Below are 26,520 nucleotides of genomic sequence, written 5' to 3' on the forward strand. Positions count from 1 at the left end.
AATGCCGGACATGGTTATGTTTACAAGGTTTCTTCTAATTCTGTGATCCGCACACTTAATCTAACCTCGTGGCCTCAGCACAGTGGAACTCGTTATTAGCTTCAGTGGCCTGACTCATTGGAGTGCTTCTACTCTGCCAAGGTGAAAAATGAAAACGCATGGCCTGGAGCAATCCTGGCACTTGCCTTTGTGACAGCACACTGATTTTTCTTTCAAAGACCACATGTGGTTTTCCTTCACAAGGCTCTTTCCAAATCTGCAGACTATATTCCATTTCTTAAGAGTTTAGCTACCTTCCACATTACAGCAAACTATCTATGCTCAATGGTTCCATTTTCTCAGGACCCACTGACTCCCTAATCGTTTCAATCTGGCTTCTGCCTCTATCAAACCCATAAAATGGCTCCTTTCTATAATTACTAATGACCTAATTTTATTTTTTAATTTAAAAAAGGTCTTTTCTCAGTTCTGTTACCCTAAATTCAACTCTCTTCACTAGCATATTCTTTCAGTTATCCCATTATCTCAGTTTAATTTCATCAATACTCTTGAATACTTACTATAAACAAGACACTACTGTTCTAGAAACTCCTAGAGATACAGAAATAAATAACACAGAGTTGCTTCCCCTAGTGAGCTTTCACTCCAATGTACTTAATACAAGTACATTTTCCAGAATCTGGAAAATGAGAGAGAAATAAAGCACCTGGGGGTTTGTAAGTTGGAATGGTCACATACAGCTTTAACCTAGGGGCTTTAAAAAGGTTTTTAGAAAAGTGGCATTTAAAGTTAGCCAGAAAATATAAGAGGCTCATCACTCTCTCACAATTTCATTAAGCAAAAGAACAATATAGGGAAAAAAAAAAAAAGAATTGGGAAATCCAGGGCATAGTCAAGCTATTTTAAGAGGCAGAACACTTTGGTCGAAGTGTGAGATACTTGTAGGGCTCAACCAGAGATATGCCTGAAAAGACAGGTTTTGATTAGTCTGCACAAGTCCTAAAAAGTAAGTTGATACTTAGTTCTAAATACAGGGAGAAGCCACTGAAAATGTTTGCACTTTAGAAAGATTCTTTTAACAACAGATCAAAGAATGGATGATAAGAGAAGGAAAATCTGTTAGGAAACTATTGAGACCACCTCAAGTCACAGGTACTAAGGGCCTAAATTGGCAGAAAAATGAAATAGTAGATGCAAGGGACAGTGGAGACAGAATCAATAGAACTTAGCAACTGATCTGACATGATGAGAACAGGAGAGAAAAGGGTCAAAATATGATCTTGAGGACTGCTGACTGAGAAACCAGTATGCCAAATCTGGCAGCAAAGAAAAAGGAGGCAATTTAGGGAGCTAAAAAGTTTCATCTTGGGATGTTTAAGATTAAGGTGACATGAAAGCATCCATAGGGAAACATATGCGCCCCACCCACCAGTAAGCCAAAGGAGTTTAGATCTTCCCTGGTCATGTCTTCGTTCATCCATTCATTCAGGCAATTTTTATTTAATGCTAACTGTGTTGGATGAGTGCACTCTGAAGACAGATGTGATACAGCTATATTATATTAGATGTGCTCCCCCAATTAAATCCTTGTGGGAGAGGCAGACTCCTACTAAACTATCTATGAAATTGACTGGGATACATGCTACAAGAGCAGTTTTAAAAACACTACAAAGTAGAAGAGGAAAGGACTGACTGAGACTGGGAAAGGCAGACCTGAAATACATGTCATTTTTTTATGGCCAGTGGCCCTTAATAGGATTTGATGGTAGAGTGGAAAAGTAAAAACATTCCAGACAGAGAAGAGCGTTAAGTAAACAGATCATCTGGGGAAACCTATGTGACTGGGCTGTGTGGATCCATGGCAAGGGTGGAGGCAAGAAAGGCTCAACTCTACGTTCTATGAAGAAACCACAGAAACCATGGTTCTAGGAAGGATGCCATGAGTTCAGATTCTATTTTGTAAGCAATGAGAAGCCATCAAACATATCTGAGTAGAAGGGTTACATGATCAGTTTGACATTCAGTACGAGACTGTGCTGGCGTGATGGAGCACCAGCTAGGGGGAAATGTCTAGAATAAGTCAGATTAGTGAATAGGCTATTGAATGAAATCAGTAACAGACAATTGGAACAGACCACATAACAGCAAAGATGACAAATACAGAGGGTAAATCTGAGTGGGACCTGTGGAAATATGCAGTAGATTTAGATGTTGTTGAATCTGAGGTTCTTGCAAAGTATCCAAGTGAATGTGTTCATCAAATGGAAATACAAAACTTTTCCAGTTTTCAAGTTCTTCGGAAAGTTACAGTTAGGTGATAGCTAAATCCATGAAACTCATCATGCAGCCCAGGGACAGGATATAAAGCAATAAGAGAGCTGACATTTAGTAAACAAAACTACTTTCATTTTCATAGAACAGAGATTGTAGATGGAAAGCTAGGCAAAAAAAAAAAACGTTCAGGGAGATGGAAGAATCAAGAGAAAAAGTTTAGTGAAAGCCAAGAAGAGTATTTCAAATTGGCAGTTCATATTACATAATAATACTATGAAGAGTCAAGAAAAATAAAAGAAAAATCCAATGGATTCATTAATAAGACATGAAATCAATCACTATGTCAACACAATCTACATAATGTTTTAGAAATAATCTAACATGAATGAAAAACTGAGGTGATACAGTATAGACGGCCTCAACTTCTTGTCTCTCTCTCAGTAAACTTATCTGTATCCAAACTCACTTTTTCTTCGTATCTTAGAAGATGACACATTCCTTTTCAGGTTCAAAACAATTCCCGCCTCCCATGTTCTTCATCCTGCCTGTTCTATCCAGTCTCCTTTGGGAAAGAGTGAGTGAGTCAGAGAGAGAGAGAGAGAGAACATGCAGAGACTTTACATAACACTGGACATTCAGCAGAAACTCAACGGTGATATGCTGAATATATGTCAGAATCATTAATAACACATTTTAAACTCCACGATTAACTACACTATTGATACTCTTTCTAGAATGCCATCAGTGACTTCAGGAACAAATCCCGGAGTGTCATTCCCTAGTTCTTGCCCTCCTTAACTTCCCTGCAATATTTGATATTGCTGTCACTGCCTCCCTCTTGGGATTCTTTTCTCTCTAAACTTCCGTCGTCATTAAAATTTACTGGCTTTCTATGGTTCTCTTCTTCCAGTTGCCCTCTAAATACAGACTCTTTAAAGTTCTGACCTTGGCTCTGTTCTCTGTACTCCATGTCTCTCTGAAATATCATGGATTCCCACAGCTTTAGTTATAATCTCCATGCGAATCACTTTCAAACATCTTTAGCCTTCTCAGTCTCACATTTACAAATATTACTAGCACTAGCTGGCCCCACCCTCTCTCTCTCTCCAGCCCTATTTCTCACTCTGATCCTGTTTGGCTACTGCCCACACCTTACAATGACATTAAGCTGCATAGTCAGTAACCAGAATTACACCAATTAATTTTTTTTTCTGCTTCTTAGGGGCCACACCTGAGGCATATGGAAGTGCCCAGATTAGGGGTGGAATCAGAGCTGTAGCTGCCAACCTACACCCACAGCAAGGCCAGATCTTCGACCTACACCACAGCTCACGGCAACACTGGATCCTTACCCCACTGAGTGAGGTCAAGAATTAAACCTGGATCCTCATGGATACTAGTCCGGTTCGTAATCTGATGAGCCACATCAGGAACTCCCCTAATTAATATTTTTTAACTGTTCTTTTCAAATGCAAGTATAGGCACCAGCCATCTATTCTTTTTTTATTTTTTTATTTTTTGTCTTTTTTTTTGCTTTTTCTTGGGCCGCTCCCGCGGCATATGGAGGTTCCCAGGCTAGGGGTCGAATCGGAGCTGTAGCCACTAGCCTACACCAGAGCCACAGCAACGCGGGATCCGAGCCGCGTCTGCAACCTACACCACAGCTCACGGCAACGCCGGATCGTTAACCCACTGAGCAAGGGCAGGGACCGAACGCGCAACCTCACGGTTCCTAATCGGATTCGTTAACCACTGCGCCACGACGGGAACTCCAGCCATCTATTCTTGATAGCTCTAACTAGTGAGTTATAAAATATTATAACTTTCAAAGACTTCCTATATTTTAGTTACACTCCCTTCATTTACAGATAAAATATAACCCAGTGAAGTGAAGTGAATGATTTGAAATATGATAGAAATTGATCGCAGAGCCAGGTATATCAAGTCCCTTCTGACTAAATCACATTGCTTCTGATATGGAGTACAGAACCAAAAGGACAAATACCTTCAGGGCGTTTACTATCCAACCAGGGAGATAAAACAAATGAACACATGCACATACATACACACCAATATGTCTAACAAATAAACTCACTGTATGAGAATGAAGTTCACTTGAGACCAGTCAAGGAACGCTCCTTGGAGAAGATAAACCTGAACTGGATTTAGAAGTGGGTTAAAAATAGGACTACGAGAAAGCAGTATCTTTGAGTTTCCCATAATTTTTTAAAGTTATTGGACAACAAAGAACATGTTCAATATGAGAAGACTGGACTGCTCATTAAACCTCCCATTTACAATTCAGTTTGAATCCAAGTGATATTATGGAGATGATAAACTCTACTCTCTGTAAGTGATCATTTATCCAGCTCCTTGTGTCCATCAGAAGGAGTTATAAAAGGGCATCAGAAAAGTAAGACTTTTCCACCTCTCCCCTCCATCTCTCCCCCCAGCCTCCCCAACACCGCTGGCAAGTGAAGAGGAGATCCCAGAACTGTGAGCGATCCTTGCCAGACCTCACCCTTCCCTCCCCCTCACCACATTCCATCACTGCATCTTTAAAAACTGTAAGGATTAACTTCACTATACCCTTAATCTCCACTTTACAACAGTTCCCACAAGAAGTCAAAACCACCAGACTAACCCCCTCCTCTAACCTCATCTTCCGTTCATTCCCCTCCCAACTCCTGTGCTTCAAATTTCAAAGTCAAGCATCTGCAAAATATTCTTTTTCTCTTTTCAATGGTCTCTTTACCTTTTACACCAAAGAAAGCCTGATTTTCCCCTGAAGACGCTGCACTTTCTACAGTCCTTTGAAATGGAAAAGTAAGCCCTCTTTTTTTCTCTCTTGTATCTGTCTCCTAGGACAGGGCCTAAAAATTGGGCCCAGTTCTTCACTGCCACTTTCAGACTATTTCTCCTCTCCATGTCTAAAAACTCCAATCATTCGATCTTATGTCATCAGAATATACAGTCCCCAGAGTTAGGGATCTGCCACTGTCACTGCTGCAACTTGGGTCATAGGTTTGATTCCTGGCCCAGGAACTTCTACATGCCATACGCATGGCCAGAAAAAATAAAAATAAAAAACAACATACTACCAGAGTTCTCGCTGTGGCTCAGTGGTTGACGAATCCGACTAGGAACCATGAGGCTGTGGGTTCAATCCTTGGCCTTGCTTAGTGGGTTGAGGATCTGGCGTTGCCGTGAGCTGTGGTGTAGGTCACAGACTTGGTTTGGATCCTGCATTGCTGTGGTTGTGGTGTAGACCGGCAGCTGCAGCTCCAATTCAACCCCTAGCCTGGGAACCTCCATATGCCACGGGAGCAGCCCTGGAAAATGCAAAAAGACCAAAAAAAAAAAAAAAAAATACACTACTGTCTACCCCTCCTTGTTGAAGTCAACAACCAGTCTCTAACTCAGGCCTCCTCACCCACCCGTCCTTGGAAAATTAGCTTCCCGCTCACCATCATTCTTTCTAATATCAGTACAATCGCCATAAATCTTAGTGACCTCAATATCCACATAAATGAATATTCCAACACCCTGGCCTCTCAGTGCCTTGCCTCCTCTCCACCAGTGATCTTGTCCTCCGTTCTGCCTCGGCTCGGGATCACACCCTAAAACACTGGCATTACCAAGTAACTGACCACCTTCATTTACATTTCAAATGTCCTACTTTAACCAGCTCATTCTCTCCAGGACCCCAGCCAACATCTTTAACTGTTCAATTCCACCAAGACTTCCACTATTCCTACTACCTTTCATTGTCACTCATTATTTCATGACCTTACTTCTCTCTTTCCCCAACATATTAAATTCCATAGCCTGTAATCACACATCACTGTCTTGGGTGCTTCATGGTAATACCCAAATTCTAGCTAAGCCAACTCTGTCTACTCCAGATCTGTACCCATACAGCTGGATTAGTGTAGAGAAAAACACAAAACCATACAGCCCAGACACACTTTGAATTCATGATCATTCACCTCAACCAGGCCCTTAATAACTGCCCAGCAAACACACTTCATTTCCCTAGTTCATATGTCCTCCTTTTCTTCCAGACAACTATTTCATATTCTTAGAGCCAGATTAAACCGCTCAAACCACCAACCCCAACCATTCTAGAACCACCAACCCCAACCATTCTAGAACGATCACTGCCCTACATTTTGACTTTGTTAATCTTCAACCCACACCCTATCTTGGAACATTCTCACCCTTTCCTCCTGTCCTTCCATGACCCAATCTGGGAACTTTCTCATCTTCTCCTCCTACCCCTCCCATGTAGCCTAATGCTAACCTTGACACAGGTTACTTCAGCCACAAGCCCCGATAAAACCTACTACCCCCTAACACCGAGGAGCCTGAGCCTTCTCTCAGTGCTCCTGGCCATTTGCTGGTCAATAAGCGTATTTGAAGCCTCAACGCTCTGGACTCTCTGCCTCTATTTACTTCAGCTCCAAATCCACAGCCCTTTCTCGCTCTAACAATATTGCCTTTTCTTTCTTCAACCTCTACTACCTTCTCCATCTTGAACTTTAGTAGATGAAGTAGATTCCCATTTCACTGAAAAATACAGAAGTAATCAAAAAAGATCTTTCACAGGCTTCCTCAACGACAACCCCTGCATGTGTTCATATACTCTCTGCTTCTTTTCCTACTGTAGGTAAATCATCCACACTCCAATCTAAAGCCAGCTCCTCCATTAAACCATCTCCTTCCATCTTCGCAAGAAAATCTCTCCAGCATTTCCTCCCTCTGGTTCCAGCAGCAGAAAATTTTCCCTCTCCTCAGTCATTCCAGTCAGCATAGAAACCTGCCATTACTTCTCTTAATCCCTCAGATACTACTTCACTTAGCTTAGCTTCCTTATAGCAAGCAAAATGCCTAGAAAGTGGATCTATACTCACTGCTTCCAATTCCTCACTTCTCATTCTCTCTGAACCCACTTCCATCAGGCCAACAGAAATGCCTCTGTCAGTCTAGCAAGAACCTCTACTTTGCTATACTCAGTTGTCAATACTTAGTCTTCATCTATAAGTAGCCCTTGACATAGCTGATCCTTCCTTTTGAAACATTTTCTATCCTTGGCTTCCCCAGTACTGTCAGCTTACGGCTTTCTCAATAGGCCCTCTTCCTCTCAGGTCTCCTATAATCATTCCTTCTCACTTCTTAACTTCAGTCCTTAAACCTCTTATCTTCTCTATGTACACCTCCCCTCCTTCATAACCTCATTCAGTCTCATGACCTTAACATCTCTAAGTTGATGAACCCAAATTTATAGCACTATCCCACACTTTTCTCTTGAATTCTAGATTCCAATAACCTATTCACCTCCACTTATGCACCAAACCAACCTGCTCTTCTTCCTGAAACCAGCTCTAACATCTTAATAAACAGTAAATCTATCCCACTATGCTTTCTTAAGCCAAAAACTCTAGAGTCAACTTTGACTCTTCTCTTAGACTACATGTTCAGTACATCAGGAAATCCTTTTGGCTGCACCCTCAAGACACGTCCAGGATCCAATCACTTCTCTCTCCCTCTTTACCCCCCACTATCATCTCCCTTTTGGATGATTCCAATTGCTTATAAACCATTCTCCTTGCTTCCGCACCCCAGTCTTTCTTAACACAGCAGCCAGAGTGACCCTTTTGAAACTTCTGATAGTCACTCCACTGCAAAAAAAAAACCTTCCACTATCTTCCCATCTCAAAATAAAAGCCAAAGTCCTTAAATGGCCCAGAAGGCCTTTCACAATCTGTCCCCTCCCACGCCTCCCTGATGACATCTTCTACTATCTCCTCCTTCATTTCTTTGCACTATAACAACATAGGAGTCCTTGCTATTCCTCAAACACACCAGACAAGCTCCCGCTTCAAGATCTTTATATTTTGTTACCTCCGTCTGGAACTCCTATCTCAAATATTCCCCTATTTCTTCCCTCATTTTCTTCAGCTTTTTTGTTCAATGTCATATTCTTCATGAGACCTTCCCTGGCCACTTTGTTGAAAGTTGCAAACAACTCCAAACCCATTCACTCATTTTCTATTCATCTTCCCTGAATTATTCTTCCCAAAACACACTGCCATCTGATATATTTTTGTTCTATTTACTTATTTTTGCTCTCTTCCATTTAGTTAATACTTATTAAGTACTTACCATATGTCGGAACAGTTCACATACTTATAAAGATTAAATAAAACAATGCATGAAAAGAGTTTAAGCACATTACCTGACAGACAAAAACACCAAAACAATGTAAAACATTATTTTTATCTAATGGAGGCTGGAACATACCTCCTACTGTCATCAGAGAATTCCAGTTTAAAAGAATGAGGTTAAACACAAGACTGGAGAATTAAAATAAATGAGATTCTAACAGTTTGATCCATAAAGAAACAAGGAGCTAAATTGTCCATAATCAGTCTCCACTAGAGAAAATTTAATACAATTTATCTAAAACAAAAAAGCAAAAAAAAAACTTTCAAAAAAGGAAAAGGAAATTTCACATTTCCCCTCAGGCAACCAGTTCCAATTAATTAAATCACTGATGGATAAAGAGATCTTTTCTGCTTTCATCACAAATGCTGTGTACTATTTCATTTCATGACCAAAAAAGGATGTCTATTGTTAGGTGTTTAATAGTAGATTATTATATGTAACTATACTGAAAAGCATCTTTACAATATAAAGTATGGGACATATAAACTACTCTCTCACTCCAACTAGGACCTGTGAAGTTTAAGCTATGAGAAGGAAAAAGTCATCTGGCCTTTCAGAGTCTCAATCTCATACTGCAGAGTAGAGATAAAAATACCTGCTCTTCTTATTTTCTTGGATAGATATAGAGACCAAATGAAAATAATATATGAAAATCCTATCTAAGCATTAAGATTCTTTTATATATAAACATCACTATTCTTAAAAGAAAGGGGGGGGCAGCATCCAACAACTGATAATGTACTAAAATGTGGAAAATGAAGTTACTGTTAAAATGTTTAAGATATATATGGGGCTTTCTAAGAAACAAGGCATCTTCTCAGGAAGCCTTTCTAGATTAACACCATTCCTCCTAGATGACTCCCTGGATCTAAGCCCTCCTCATCACATTCATCTTTGATTCATTGCTATTTCTTACAGGTTCTTTGCTGATGTTTTCAAGCAAGATTATGTTTTCTGGTTTGGTAAAATGCAAAAACTCAATAAATGTCTATTCAGCAAGAAAATTCGGCAAATAAAAATCAGATCTCTTCAGAGATTAGAATTTACAACATATCCGTTACATTTTAAATGACAATAATAAAATAATAAGATTTACATTACAATAATTTAAAGGGGTAAATAGTTTATAGGAAAAGACATTAAATAAAAATATTTCAGATGATCAAATCTATCATTACAAATAATAAAATACCGTGGAAAAAGTCACAAGATGTCCAAAAAAGTAACATCATCTTATTTTTGACAAAAGCCAAACTGGACAGAATTTGGGCATACAAATGAAAAGATGACATAGAATCACAGGCTCATGGTCCAAAAACATTTTTTTTAATGGTCACACCTGCAGCATGTGTAAGTTCCCAGGCCAGAGACTGAACTGGAGCCACAGCTGCAACCTACACCACTAAACCACAGCTGCAGCAACACCAGATCCTTTAATCCACTACGCCAGACTCGGGATCAAACCTGAACCTCCACAGCTACACAAGATGCTGCAGTCGGACTCTTAACCCACCAGTCGGACTTTGCACCACACTGGGAACGCCCAAATATGTTTTTTTTAAATTCCCAGTAGTTTCATAAGTTTCACAGAGTGATTTCAAATAGTCAAGATTAAAAGAATTATGGCATGACTGGAGTTTCCGTCATGGCTCAGTGGTTAATGAACCCAACTTGTATCCATGAGGACACAGTTCAATCCCTGGTCTCACTCAGTGGGTTAAGAATCCCCAGCGTTGCCAGGAGCTGTGGTGGATTCAGACGCAGCTCAGATTCTGCATTGCTGTGGCTGTGCTGTAGGCCAGCAGCTGCAGCTCCAGTTTCAACCCCTAGCCTGGGAACCACCACGTGCCCCGGGTGCAGCCCTAAAAAGATGAAAGACAAAAAAAAAGAAGAAGAAGAAGAATTGTGGCATTACCAATCAAATTAAGTTATAGCCATTCCATAGTATCTGCTTTAGTCACTAAATGCCACCTCCCTGACAACAAAAAGATTTTTCCCAACATGTACTTAAATAAGAAACACAACTGTGTTTCCAAACTAAGTGTTAATTCTCCACTACCCATATTCCATTTAACTGAAAGGGTACCAAAAGAATCATTTTCTTTATCTAATTCTTCTTTTTATGATGAGACTGATCTCCTAAATAGAGTAAGAAGTACTGAGGAAGTGAGGGTTTTGCGAATGAGCACATTCAGTGACATTCAATGAACTCAATTCAATGAGGACATTCAAGTCATAAGAAGACTTAAGGGGTGGAACAGCTATACAAAATCATCTCAAAGTCAAAATCTAAGATTCTATGACTCAGAGCATAAAAACCCTGGACATAAAATATTTGGACTACAAATGAAGAGTTATGGTTCTAACTATTAAAAAGATTTGCTAATCTGAATTTTACCATTTTTAATATCCCCTTCAATTCTTGACAGGCAAAATGCCCCCAACTCTCTCCTACACACACACATGCACAACATACACATAAATAAACCATTGTCCCATATGAAAATGAGATTCAAAGACTTCTCCATCAACTTATTTCTTAGCTGTACTACATAAACACTCCATGAAAAGGTCCTCACACAGCAGCAATATTGTGAAATTTTATTCATTTTTAATCAGTGAGGGCACTTTTCTGCCGAAACCTTTAGTTAGAATTAAGACATAAAAATTATAATCATGATACCCTTTCTATTCCTATAAATCCTTTAATGAGGCGGGAACACTGACGAGATTCAAACATCTAAGCCATAAATAAATAAAGAGAAAACTCCTAGGTCCCGGATAACCTGCAAGTAATCAATAAGGTTCAGAATAATGGAGGGGTAAGTGTACTCTGGAACAAAAACAATCATAATAACTCAAAAGTAGGCCAAACACTTTCTGGCCTCAAGAGCAATAACATCTTTATCCAGATAAGTCAAGTGTGCTATGTCAAAAAAGGTATAAAGAAAACACACATCTTAGAAATTAATAAAGTTGTTAGAATATTTTCTCAAAAGCTACGAATCTGATCAAAATACTCGTTAATAATACTAATTATTCTTTGTACTTACTCACATGTAGACTCCTTATCTAAGGAGGCATAAAATACCTCTTAGAATAAAACTGAAATTAGATGTTTAGAATAAAACGGCAATTTAGAACTACTAATGTTCTAAATTCTGATTCATTACCAACCCTTGGGAAGAGCAGTTAAAGACTGTACAAACATGCAAACAATTTACATTCACAAATAAGCTTATCCAAATTTGCAAGGCCATGGCCTCTGTAAATGGGAAATCTTTCTCACTGGAATTCCCCTCCCTTTAACACACTCCTCATTCCACCCTATTATTCTCTTTATTCCTAATTAAAGAGAATCAAGTCAATATTATTTAAATGTTAACTTCTGGCTCCACAAAATAACCAAATGAACATATATACACATCTATGAAAGAAGAGAATGTAGGTTTTGAGTAAGAGAGGCATTGTACAGGACAGCACTAGTCACACTCTTTTTTAGTAATCCTGCCACTGTCTCAGCCAGAGAAACACAGTTCTCTTTCCACCACAAGATCAAAACAGAAAACCCATCATCTGACTCTTAGTCATTCCCACACATTTACTGGTCTGCTGTGATTATAACGGAATGTTTTTTTCCCTTGATACACTATTCCTAAGAGCAATGCTCTACCCTTTTGGTCTGAAAAGCTCTACTATTTCAAAGTGTAGCACTGAAGGGAAAAGAGTTGTGCCAACAATTCACTGGTAAGGTGGGAGAAACTACTCCCTATATGCTTTTCAAAACATTATCATTAAATAAGACAAAGTGCTCTCCACTTTTCCATTTCTTATTTCAATTAGGAGTTTTTGTTTTTGTTTTTTTTTTAATCTTTTCTAGGGCTGCACCCGTGGCATATGGAGGTTCCTAGGCTAGAGGTCTAATCGGAGCTGTAGCCACCGGCCTACGCCACAGCAACTCGGGATCCGAGCCGAGTCTGCGACCTACACCACAGCTCACAGCAACGCCAGATCCTTAACCCACTGATCGAGGCCAGGGATCGAACCCGAAACCTTGTGGTTCCTAGTTCAGATTCGGTAACCTCTGAGCCACGACGGGAACTCCAGGAGACTTCTTCATGTTATACTTTTTCCTGAGAATTAATCAGGCTAAAATCTTCCTAACAAAATTATGTCTAAACAAATGAAATCTGGTACCTACAACAGAAATACTACTTGCCTCAATACTTACTGAACTTACAAGCATCCCTGTTATGCTGCAAAGGCAGAGGCATCTGTCTCCAGAGAGTAGGGGTCATTTATCACCCATGCCTCAAAGTATCCTTGCAAGGATGCAGACTAGGAACCTCTATCTCTACTAAAGGCCTCTTAGCCATCTTCCCTCCCACTCTTATCATTTTCCCCCTCCTTCTGGAGAGCAGGAACTTCCTAATTTCCTTTTTCATACCCTCCCTCTCTCTTCCACAGACACTCACGACATCACCACTGCATCAAGTACTAGGGCTAGTGCTGAAAAGATTCATTTTCTTCAAGGGACTTACAGTCTAAGGAAAACGCCAGAAAACAGATTCCTTTTCTTCAAGGGACTTGCAGAAAATGCCGGATATCTAAGCATCTCATAATAGTACAGTGTGGGAATGAAGGGGCATAAGAGATACAACGGAAACAGAGAAGAGAACACGAGCACAAAACAGAGGCAGAAGTGCTAAGTAACTGAAAACATGAGCTGCGGGGGTCACAAAGACTTGGTTTCACCATTTAGCGAATAATAACTCAGGCAAGTTACTTAATCTTATTTCTCGCTTAGGAAATAAGATATTGACACCTTATAAGCCTGGAAAAAGGATCAAAAAACATGATATGTAGGAAGTATTAGCACTAAATGCTTAACTGGTAGAAAGCGTTCCACAAATAGCATTGGAGAAGTACAAGCGTACCCTTTTCAGAAGGGAAAATAGGATGAAATGAAAAATAAGGTTCTCCTTTTAAGAAGTAAACCCACTAATTAAAATGAAGCAAAGCCTTGGCCTTAAATTACTTTTCACTCCGATATACCCTGTAAAATGTCCTCTTTTGACTAAGATAACTGAATGTAATAAACTTTAAAAAAAGTTTTAATTAACGGATGAATCACTAAATACAAAGCAAAAAAATCAAGGGAAAAATTATATAACACACACACATTACACACAACCCCCCCATACACACACACAACCCCCCCATACATGCATCCTGTGTAATTTCTGATAGATTCAAGAAAACTAGCCCAAAACTTCAAACATAAAACCAATTCCATCACTAGTATTTTTCAGTAATAGCTGTTAGCAAAGAATTAACTCTCTTTAGCTCTGCTGGTTTGCTGGACTGTTATGGAATTAACATTATCGTCTATCACACTAACACTTGGTGGTATTTCACAACAATGAACAGAAAAACAAAATTCAAACACTAAAAGGTGCCACAAATATGTTTATCCTCCTCCTAATTCTCCTGATCTAGTATTTCAAAATCCGACAAAAACCTTTATAAGCAAAAGTGAAAAAGCATTTCTGAAAATTAAGGATGCAGATAAACATACCAACATTTTACACTCTTAATTCAAAAGAGCCTGGAAACAAGCACCTATCTTTTCATATATCCTAGTAAGCAAATGCCTCCAAAGAACTTGAGAGAACTTGCATTTCTTCGATTACTGACCATAGTTATTACAAAAAGATTTAAATCACTTGCCTTAAACTGCTTCATTCCTACTGCCAGCTTAAATTTTCTTCAGTATTCCAGAGAAAGAAAAGGTTCTTTTCAAAAAGTACTCTCCTGAAAGTAATGTCCCGAGGACATACATAGCATGTTTGCCCAAGAACATTAAAGAATGTATTCTATATTCTGTGAAGAAGCTTTTCTAGAAATGCAAATTTTGCTGTCAATACTCACACAATGGACTATAGTGTCATAAGCACTGTTCATGCTCTATTAGGCATTCTGTTGAAAATTTTATTTAAAAAGATAATAAAAGGCCTGCACTGTGTATAAAGCACTTGGATTACAAAAGACTTATTGTCAGAATATTTGCAGGATCTCCAAAACAGAAAAACAACTCAACCAAATTAATTATAGTTTACAGTAATTATTTTTTAAAATGCTACACCAGAAACCTGAATGTTTTTAACTTAACCAATCCATAGCACAAAAGAGATGGCATAAATGATCTGATCATCACTGCATCTGATTGACAGAGGTAAGAGCCACATTTCGTATTCTTCAGAGAAACAAAGGAGATTTGAGCTCTGGGACAGCTGGCTCACATTGGCATTAGTCTGGAAAATCCCAAGGTTCTGAAGCTCATGTGACCTTGGACAAAGTTTAATTTGTATTATTTTATTTTCAGGTCTATCAGCTACATTTCCCTATCTAAAAGTTAAGGTATATTATTTGGTAATGCAACAGAAAGTGTGAAAACTAGGTTGTATCAAAAATGATTTATACACATCTTTTTTTTTCTGCAGAGTATTGTTTCTTCAAGGATCTTATCTGGAAATTTAAATAAATAGGTAAAAACCAAAGTATTCTAGCCAAAATGAATGCGTCCATGGGGTCTGGTAAGAACTGGAGAGCAGGACAGACCTTGAGTTCCAGCACCAATCCAAACACCCTTAGCAACTCCTTAAAAGAGCTTCTAGAACTCCTTCAAAATCCCTGATTCAAACTCAGATGAGAGCTGAAATTAGAAGTCACATGGATTCATAAGTAGCCTAGAGAAGAAAAGTTATTCATACATCAGTTAGGCTGAGAAAAATGTCATACTAAACTGAAAGCTGTTAAGTTTATTAAAGCTCTAAGAACACTACGCTGAAATTATAATTCCTTTTAGAAACAAATACTTCCATCCAAATTGAAGTATAAGGGCAGAAATATTAAAAGAGAGTTGACCACTCAACCAAAAAAAAAAAAAAAAAGAACATCACAATCAAAAAATGGAAAGACCTAAAAAGACATTTTTCCAAAGAAGACATACAGATGGCCAGCAGGCACATGAAAAAATACTCAACATCAGTAATTATTAGAGAAATGCAAATCTAAATTACAATGAGGTATCACCTCACACCAGTCAGAATGGCCATCATTAACAAGTCAACAAATAAAAATGCTGGAGAGGATGTAGAAAAAAGGGAACCCTCCCTCCTTCACTGTGGGTAGGAATGTAAATTGGTACAACCGCCATGGAAAACAGTATGGAGGTACCTTAGAAAACTAAATATAAAACTACCACATGATCCAGCAATCCCACTCTTGGGCGTATAACCAGACAAAATTTTCATTCAAAAAGATACATGTACTCCTATGTTCATAGCAGTACTATTCACAATAGCCAAGACATGAAACAACCCAAATGTCCATCAACCGATGAATGGATTAAGAAAACGTGGTACAACAAGAGTTCCCATCGTGGCTCAGTGGTTAATGAATCCGACTAGGAACCACGAGGTTGCAGGTTCAATCCCTGGCCCTGATCAGTTGATTTAGGATCTGGCATTGCCGTGAGTTGTAGTGTAGGTCACAGACACGGCTCGGATCCCGCATTGCTGTGGCTCTGGCATAGGCCGGTGGCTACAGCTCCAATTAGACCCCTAGCCTGGGAACCTCCATATGCTGTGGGTGTGGCCCTAGAAAATACCAAAAACAAACAAACAAACAAACAAAAAAAGACAAGAAAATGTGGTACAATGGAATGCTATTCAGCTATAAAAAAGGACGAAAGAGTGCCATTTGCAGCAACATGGATGGACCTGGAGACTTTCACACTAAGTGTAGTAAGTCAGAAAGAGAAAGACAAATATCATATGATATCACTTATATCTGAAATCTAAAATATATAACAGGAATTCCCGCTATGGTGCAGCAGGATCTATGGTGTTTTAGGAGCACTGAGACACAGGTTTGATCCCCAGCCTGGAATGGTGGGTTAAGGATCCAGCTTTGCCACAGCTACAGCTTAGATCTGATCCCTAGCCAGAGAACTCCACATGCCTCAGGTCAACCCAAACAATTAATTAATTAATTAATTTTTAAAATAAGGCACAAATGATACTATGTACAAAGACGGACATGGAGAGACTTGAGTTTGCCAGAGGGGAGTGGGAGGGAGTGGGACAGATGGGGAGTCTGGGGGTGTTAGATGCAAATTATTACATTTAGAATGGATAAGCAATGGGGACCTACTGTGCCACACAGAGAACTATGTCCAATCTCTTGGCTGAGAACATGATAGAAGATAATATGAAAAAAAGCATGTGTGATACATATATATATATATATATATATCACACTTTATATATATATATATATAAAGGGACATATATATGTCACTTTGCTATACAGCAGAAATTAAATCAACTATACTTTAGTTAAAAAATTAAAATTAAAAAAATTTTAAAGAAAAGGAAAAAAAAAAAGAGTGACCTATTCTGTACACTCTTACTCAACACTTTTACCTGGACAAGTACAGAAAACACATGGGGAATTCACGCACTGACAAATGACCTTGCTTGTAATTTTCTCATTCCATCTTGCAAATATGAATTTATCATTAAAACTACAAAGTTACATATCCATTCTTCAGGCTATTTAGATAGACATTTTTATTTTTCTAAGACAGAGAAAAATGAATTACTACTACTAATTGGTCACTACCCCATCAGCATAATGGGGTTTTCTGCACAAACTTCAGTCATGTAAGTGGACTTGACATAGGTATGTTATTTTGTCTTGTTCTGCAGTCAATAAAACATTCTATAGGACAACACTGTAAATCAACTATAAATTTTTTTAAAATAAATTAAAAAAACATTCTGTAGGAAAATAAGAGCATTCAATGTCTCTTTCTAGCCTAGAATGTTTAAATTAAAAACCTAATGTATTGGCATCACTCGGTGATTTAGCCCATGTCTATAATTTTGAATATTGTTTCCTATTTACCAGATTAAGCTGGTTGTTAAAATTCATAAAATACAAAAAGAGACTTATTTTTCCTGCTTGTTTCTTCCTCTTTCCCTCTATCTATGTAATAAGGATGAGGAAAACATATCTTTTAAGATATTTTTAAAGTAATAATACTTAACATTGGTGTATCCCTTTACAAATGTCAAAGAGCTCTCATACACATTATCTTCCACACACATTACTAACTCTGGGGCCAGACCGCCTGATGCTAAGTTCTGGTTTTACCACCCTGTTGTGACCTTGAGAAAGTTACTTAACCTCTCTGTGGCCTCAGTTTCCTCATCTACAAAGTGGGGGTAATGGTAATTACTATACTTCACAGGGCTGTTATGAGAGTTAAATGAATTAATATACATGAAATACTTAAAACAGTGCCTACCCCATGGTACATACTACACAGGCATTAGGTTTTTTTTAATTATTGTCATCATCATCAATTACCATCAGGCTCAAAGGAGTTAGGTGACTCATCCGGTGTCACAGTTAAGAAGTAAAATCTGATCTAAAAAATGCAGGGCTAAGAAAGTATCAAGACTTTTCACAACATTGTGTTATATGTATCATACAGCATATTTTTCTAGTTTTTTTATTGAACTATAATTCAACACACTTTTAAAGACCATAATCAGAACTCTTTTAAACATGTAAGAACTCAAATAATTCTAGACAGCACACACAGGTAGCCGAGCTAAGAATTTATCTTTTACCCAAAACACACCTCCATCTCTTGTAAGCATTTTAAAAATAGCAAAAGTGAGTCAGACCTTCAAAGAAAATCATTACACTGGCTGAACCAGGTGAACCTATCATTAGTTTACCAATATTTGGAATTCCTTTTAAATAGCAAAATGTATACCCCATGAACCTTGAACATTTCCATGCTATGATTTATGTTGGCCAATGGAAACAGCTTGCACTTAGAGCTAAAGTTCAAGTTTCAGTTCCACCTCTTATAAGCAGGGGACAATGGACAATCAATCACATCACTTCTCTGAGCTTCAGTTACTCATCTGTCCAAGGAGGACCTATCCCACAAGGACCTATTCTCACAAGTTGTTATGAGAAACAACTGAGATAATATAGGTGAAATAGCCTGTGCTACCATTACCATTAACTACTTGGATTATACTGAGGAACAATACTAAACATTCATTCATTCATTAAACTTTTTTTTTCCCCAGAAAAACAGAAAACTGCTGACAGAAGTCTTCCAATATAGAAGTATCATCCTGAGTATTATTGTTTTGGCCACAACCATGTCATGCAAGTGTCCAGGCCTGGGATCAAACCCTTGCCACAGCAATGACAATGCTGGATCCTTAACCCACTAGGCCACCAGGGAACTCCTGTTCTGACTACTCTGTGTAATTGTATAAGGTGACACTCTGGATTGGACTAGCACAGTGAAAGAGAAATTTAGGTAATGTGCAAAGTATTTATTCTAGCACCACATGCTTCAAGGAGATGCAGTAAAATCTGAGCGTAAGAAATAAGAGAACAGACCATGTGACAAGCATCAATGTTATTTTTTTTTCTGGTTTTAAATTAATAGTAGGAGTTCCCATCATGGCACAGTGGTTAACAAATCTGACTGGGAACCATGAGGTTGCAGGTTCGATCCCTGCCCTTGCTCAGTGGGTTAAGGATCCAGCATTGCCGTGAGCTGTGGTATAGGTCGCAGACACAGCTCGGATCCCGCGTTGCTATGGCTCTGGCGTAGGCCAGTAGCTATAGCTCCGATTCGACCCCTAGCCTGGGAACCTCCATATGCCGCGGGAGTGGCCCAAGAAATGGCAAAAAGACAAAAAAATAAAATAAAGTAAAATAAAATAATAGTAAACATTTTCAATTAAATCATAAGAAAACTAAGTGGACATATCATCAGAACAGTAATCATAATAATGTATTTGTGTGATACTTTACAGTTTTCCAAGCACTTCACACATATCATTATAGAAACACAACATTACTCTGTTTACAAGTGTATTTTAATATCCATAAAACTTCCCCCTTAGACAACTCCCTTAACATTAGTGTCCAAACATAAAAGATAGAGGTTATATTGCATAACAGATACGGCGCCTTTTTAAAGCTATCATATTTACAATTTTTAGTCTGCGGTTACAAAAAGAGTGAAAAAACTTCAATGGCAACAAAATTGTAAATCACAAAAATACAATAAACTTATTAAAATGAATAAATGATTTTAAAATATCACTTTTAAAAAATCTTACAAAACATTTCCCAAAATTTCCAGAAAATTGAGTAATAGCATTTATAGTTAAACTTAATAGCTAATTTGAGAATTACAGACTATTCCAAAGAAAATTGGATAATTACATTTACTAATGTAGTGTTACAATTCAGCAACTATCAATATACCATATGCAATATGATGTAAAATATATACAATACTAAAATAAACACATACAGTTCAGAAAATAATTTAGAATATTTCAGTCCCTCAGAGGTAATATGAATACCAGCTACGACAATGAAGTATCATAAATATAAATGACTTCAATTATTTACGCCTCTGTAGAAAGCAAATAAAATCACTCCTAGTAGTATCCTATAGAATCCAAAGAAACCTGTTCATACTGTTTATCAAGCACCTACTATTTGCAAAGCACTATGCTAGTACCATCATTCAAAAATGAAATCAGATCCTTCCTTTTCAGAAGGATAAAACATAAAGACCAAGCAGAGACAGTGCTATGTGGCGGCGGGGGGGGGGGGTGTCTTCCACTCCATGATCTTAAAATCTGACTCAGTCCTATATCTGACTCAAGATGAAGAAAGAGTTCATGTTCTTCAGTTGTCTTATTATTTTTTTCAGGAACAGTGATGAACTGCTTGTGATTTTATTTATATACATAAGTAAATATATGTATATATATGTGTGTGTACATATGTACGTGTGTGTGTGTGTGTATGTACAATGAAGCTGTCTGGATTAACAAAAACCACATCACGACTTGAAGTCTAGAACTAGGAGTCAGCAGATCCTTCATGACTTTGAAGAGAACACCACCAACCTCTCCTGGCTTGGTAACACTTATGGTGCCTTTGGGTAAGTTATTAAACTTCTCTACATCTGTTCCCTCAACTGCAAACTTATAGAATTGGACTAGAATCCAAAAAGTTCCTGAACCAGTGGTTCTCACTTTAAGTAGAGATTCCTGGGCCCACTCCCATGATTCAGAAGTCTGGCCTGGAACCTACAAAGCTAAATGTTCACCAACCACACGTGACTAAAATATGCAGGTGGTCCTCAACCACACTTGAGAAATTAACCAGATGATCTCCAATGTCCCATCTGTATAAAGGATGACATAACTCATTTCAGCACAAAAGTCTTAGGAATTCTGGATCCAGTTTAATGTGCAGGACATAACATATATTAAACAAATATTTACAGAAAGGAAGGAAAGGAGCGGGTAAAGACAGAAGGGAAGGAAGGGAGAAGCCAGCTAGCTTACTGGTCATATTTTTGTCCAAGAAACATACAAAACGGTAGTAAAATTAAAACTGCATAAAACACATTAGCAGCTGCCAAGCGAAGATCTGATCTCAGTCTCTACACACATACAATTCTAAATACAATGTCAGTCCATGTCATATTGCAAAATACTAAGGAGAAAAAGGAAAAAAACAGCATATGGAAGCCAAAAGAATTCTAATGGTAAGTTACTGATGATTAAAACTTAGTGACTGTTCTCCCCAGGTAGAAGAGAACACAGAATTTTACGGACTAGTACCTGGAATTGGGACTAAAGTTTTAAGTTACTGGTTACTCATATGCATAAATTTCATTTGGGGTAATATATGAATTGCAGAAATACTGTTGGCAGTATTAACTTTTGTCCATTTTAATATCCAATTTCCCATTCACTTACATTATAATTTTTGAGATGTTTTATCTTCACTTCTGATGATCTTCAATTGTCAATGGCTCTTAACACATTAACTGTAAACAAACACAAAGGAACTTAGGGGAATTCAGATATTTAAGGAACCCTGCAGTAAAGTACTCTAAATTATTCTGTAAAGCCTACAGGGGAGGGAAGGATGGGAGCGGGCTTATTCGCGTCATAATTTAACTGATGTTCAAAATGTAAAACTGTTCTTCTGAATGAAAATACTATCTTCTTAATCAGCAAGCAAAGAAAAAAATCATCCTATTTTCTGTTGGAAGAAAAAAAATAAAACAACATTCAAAGCTGGAGAAAATTCTCGCCAAAGATAGATACTCTGAACTCACAAATGTGTTGTGTAACTTATCCTTATCCTTCTGCTCAGTAGTGCACCTCGTCAAGGAAACTGATTTCCTTGTCAAGACCACCCAATCAACCTGCCCTGGGACTGCCCTCAAACTACCAAGTCATGGCCTGAACCTGGGGCAGCAGATCATCAAGTATGACGAGTTCATTCTAGCACAGAGACCCTGAAGTTAAACACACTTGGGTTCAAATGTCAACATCATCTCCCTGATCTTCAATTTTCTCATCTATAAAATGGAAACAATAATACTGTTTATTTTACCCAGTTATGAGGATTATATGAGAAAATGCATGTAAGGGATTTAGCACTGTCTATTATATAGTAAGCACTCAATAAACCTTTAGTCCTATTATTTTTATTATTATTATTGTGACTCGATATTAATACTATTAATTTATTACTATAACAACTTTCTACCACTTGAGAAGCAAAGCTTATCGCAGGTGTTCTTATTTTCAGGTAAAGCCTTTGGTTATAATGAAAAAATATTATTCACTACCAGTAAGAGAGGACATTTATATCATATAAAATTTTATTTTTGACCACTGCTGAGTCAACTAAAGAAAATGAAGGCTCATAATCACGATCGCCAAAGTTATTACGCCTTTTGTTAATACACAACCTCCTAACAAAGTCATGGATAAATAACCCCTTACTTGCTATTTTTCAGTAAATGTAATTCTGCTAAGAAAGGAAATGGATATATGTGTAACTCATGACTGTTAAACCCATATTCTTCGTGAATGGGTTATGTTGTAACCATATTGCTACAAAGAATAATGTTGTAGCAATCAAGAAGAGACACCTCTACCTTCCTCTATCTATCCCCAATGATTAAGCTCCTTAGGTCTGACATTACATGCTTAAAATATTGATATTTAAGTTAGGTGACACAAAAAAATGCATAAGACACCAATTTCTCTGAATTTTTCAATCGAACTTTTAGGTCAATCATATAAAAATAAACACAAGATTTTGGAAAAAGCATTCATAAACAAACATGGCCCCAAACGGCCTACTTCATTTCCCTTATGAAGACCAAACACCTTTTGAATTGAAATGAGCTAAAATACATAAGTAGAACCTGATACAATATTCTGGGTGGAGATAAAACACATGAACCTATGGCTTGGAAGTGAATGCAGAGGTGTAGAGTGTGGGCCGCTGCTTAACCAAGCAACTCCTAAGCTCTTCACATGAAATAGGTCACTCTTCATTTGATTTCTACCTGCCTTTCACTTAATGATCTGGCAATTATTAAATGTACTCCTTTTATTTTATGGTCCTAGATTAAGATTATAAAAATCTGGCCCAAGAAAATGCACACACAAAAAAGTAAAAAGCTTAAAAACTCCAAAGTTTATAGAGTATTCCAAGACACAGTTCTCTTTTTCTGGTCTGCTACAATATATCATCTCTTTCTGTGCATTTTCTTTTTTTTTTTTTTTTTTTTTTTTTTTTCTTTAAACATGGCCACACCTGCAGTATATGGAAGTTCCCAGGCTAGGGACTGAATTGGAGCTGCAACTGCAGGTCTATGTCACAGCCACAGCAACACCGGATCCAAGCCACATCTGCGACTTACACCACAGCCTGTGGCAATGCTGGATCCTTAATCCACTGAGCAAGGCCAAGATCAAACCTGCATCCTCTCAGACATTATGCCAGGTTCTTAACCTGCTGAGCCACAATGGAAATTCCTGCATTTTCTATTATGGTGACTGCAGGCAAATCTAAGAATGTGTCTGGCATAAGTTAAGACTTGTACCCTTTAATTTAAAAAAAAAGTTTTCCGTACAGTAGAAAATTAACAGAATACTGTAAACCAACTATAATGGAAAAAATAAAAATCATTTTAAAAATATTTTCCTTGCTTTAAGACAATTTATTAGTATACATGGGAGGAGCTGCTGACTATCCCCAATACCCATTTTCCACCATTGATTAGACAGACCTCTAATTTCTAGCTCAGAGTACGGCCTTTCAGAAGAGACAACATATCCTACTCTACTCTACTGTGGGTAGGTATGGCCGTGGGACCATAATCTGGCCAACTGGATGTAAACTTAAAATGAGATAAGTGACTTCAAAAAAAGTATCCTTTAGGTGTTTAGTATCCATTAGGATTTCCCTGGTAGCCGAGAGGCTAAGGACCCAGGGCTGTCACTGCTGTAACTCGGGCTGCTGTTGTGGCGTGGGTTCGATCCCTGACCTGGGAGCTTTTGCATGCTACAGACACTGCCAAAAACCAACCAAACAAAAAAATATCCTTTAAGTAGAGGTAATATGCCTTTCTTTTTCCTTTCCTTCTTCTTTTCAACTAGAATGAAGATGCAATGGTTAGAGCTCCAATAGCAATTCTAGCTCTTGAGGTAACATTGGAATGTAAGATACACTAAGTTAGAGACTATGTCCTTGATACTTCGTATCCACTATATCAGATCTGGATTATCTGTCTCTGGGCTTTTACGTGGTTAAAAATATATATCATGTCATTTTAAGCCAGAGTTAGTTTGGATTTTCTCTTAGACTCTGCTAAACTGAATTTAAAAATTAAAAAAAAAAAATTAAAAAAGAAGGCAAAAGGAAGTTTTGCAAATAAGTGTACTTAGGTTTTTTTGAAGTGTATAGGATAGCAATCTGCCCTTATTTAAATCTAGAACTAAGAAGTATTTAAACAGCCCTTTTTGCAGTTCCCGTCATGGCTCAGCAGAAACGAATCTAACTAGTATCCATGAGGACAACGATTCAATCCCTGGCCTCACTCAGTGGGTTAAAGATCCGGTGTTGTCATGAGCTGTGGTACAGGTCACAGATGAGTCTCGGATCTGGCATTGCTATGGCTGTGACATAGGCCAGCAGCTACAGCTCCAACTCAACCCCTAGCCTGGGAACCTCCACAGGTTAAGCCCTAAAAAGACAAAAATAAAGAGCCCTTTTTTATAATGTTAAATTTATAAATTTATAAATGCATTTATGTTCACAAATATAAATCTGCCCTTTTTTATACTGTTAGTTTTTATTATATTGAAAACATAAAATCTGCCCTTATTTCAATCTACACTAAAGAGTATTTAAAGAGCCCAAGAATTAATCACATCCAGTAAAGAGTCTTTGAAAGGAGGAAAATTCATCAGCAATTACTACCATGGGTACTACATACTTGGGTAGGGGAAGAATCATGAAGTGTGCTCATTAGCTGTCTCTACTGATGACAACATTGGCACATATATGGGAACACATTAAGAGGGACAAGCACAATTAGTTCTGTGTAATAAAGCTACAGGAAAGGGAACTGAGGTTATTATTTTTTATTATGAGGGCTTCTTCTCTAGTCCCTTTAATTTTAATAAACTTATACCAATTTTTTTCCTTTTTTTTTTTTTTTTTTTTTAAGGCCACACAAGTTCCCGGGCTAGGGGTTGAATCAAAGTTGCAGCTGCAATCTACACCACAGCCACTACAACATTGGATCCAAGCCACATATGCCACCTATGCCACAGCTTGTGGCAATGCTGGATCCTCAACCCACTGAATGAGGCCAGGGATCAAACCTGCATCCTCACATACAACCTGCTGAACCACATTGAGAACTACAATTCTTTCTTTTATATAGTTCCATTTTTAACCTAACTTCCTGCGGGAAGGGAGGCTTATAAAAATCACTCCCTAACCATGACTAACCCCTCTCAATAATTTTTAATCCTATCCACTGATTTAACTAAATCATAGCGTAGGCCAAGAGATGGCAAGTGCTTTACCTATTCAAAATTAACTTCCATAAAAAGAGAAAATATTCTATACTGATATCTAGAAATTTTCCACTGGTTAAATCCTGAATCACATGTAACCTTTGTCCCTGGTGAATCTGAATACAACAACACTAACTGGCAGCTTTCCAAAATAAACTCACTGCTTTCTGAACATCTGTATCTGGGTTATTTCCTTCCCTTGGGCATAATCCTTTATTGATTCAGGTGGTAGCCTTCTGGAATTCTTTATAATACTTTTTAAAAATGCATGTTACCACTAATGTATCTCACCAAGGATCTAATTCTTAAGAAAAGCCTAAAACATATATTCTTGATTTGTGTTCTTTCTTGCAGCTAAGGAAGAAAAGACCTCAGGAAATTTCCTAAGAACCAGATATAATAAATCCACAAGAGATGACTTGTACCTTTCACTACTGAAGTTAATATTTTTACAGAAGTGTTCTAAAGTAATAGGCTTATAGTAGTTCTAACACAGGCCTTAACTTAGTCCATTTCAACTATTATTAATGGAGTTACCAGTCACTAATCAGTAAAAAGACCCAAGGACAGTGGTTCTTAAACTTTGGCATGCATGGGAAGTTCCCATTGTGGCTCAGCGGTAACGAACCTAAGATCCATGAGGATGCAGTTCAATTCCTGGCCTCACTCAGCGGGTTAAGGATCTGGCATTGCCATGACCTGTGGTGTAGGTCACAGACACGGCTCAGATCTCAGGTTGCTGTGGCAGGGGTGCAGGCCGGCAGCTATAGTTCCAATTTGACCCCTAGCCTGGGAACTTCCCTATGCTGCAGGTGTGGCCCTAAAAAGCAAAAACAAAAAAACAAACAAAAAAAAACTTCAGCATGCATCAGGATCATGTGGCGATCTTGCTAAAACACAAACAGTGGTCTCCATTCCCAAAGTTTTTGATTCAGTTAGATCTCAAGCAGAGCCAGGAAATCCACATTTTAACAAATTCCCAAGG

The 26,520-nt window shown here is 38.0% G+C and overlaps 1 protein-coding gene across 7 annotated transcripts in view; it reads right to left on the reverse strand.

The window, feature by feature from the left end:
• Window positions 1-26,520, reverse strand: part of MTMR2 (myotubularin related protein 2) — a 110,114-nt gene that overhangs the window by 77,342 nt on the left and 6,252 nt on the right. For 3 of the 7 annotated variants that reach the window (XM_003357252.4, XM_013979304.2, XM_013979302.2), the window contains exon 2: window positions 21,399-21,469. The exons of 2 other annotated variants lie outside the window; for them this stretch is intronic. The gene's annotated coding sequence lies outside the window, so the exon portion shown is untranslated. Of the gene's footprint in view, window positions 1-14,232; window positions 14,459-21,398; window positions 21,475-26,520 lie in introns of those variants that run through there. 2 more of the 7 variants (XM_013979303.2, XM_021062691.1) reach the window with 2 other exon arrangements.

Source organism: Sus scrofa, chromosome 9 (genome assembly GCF_000003025.6).
Source record: "Sus scrofa isolate TJ Tabasco breed Duroc chromosome 9, Sscrofa11.1, whole genome shotgun sequence".
NCBI classification, from domain to species: Eukaryota; Metazoa; Chordata; class Mammalia; order Artiodactyla; family Suidae; genus Sus; species Sus scrofa.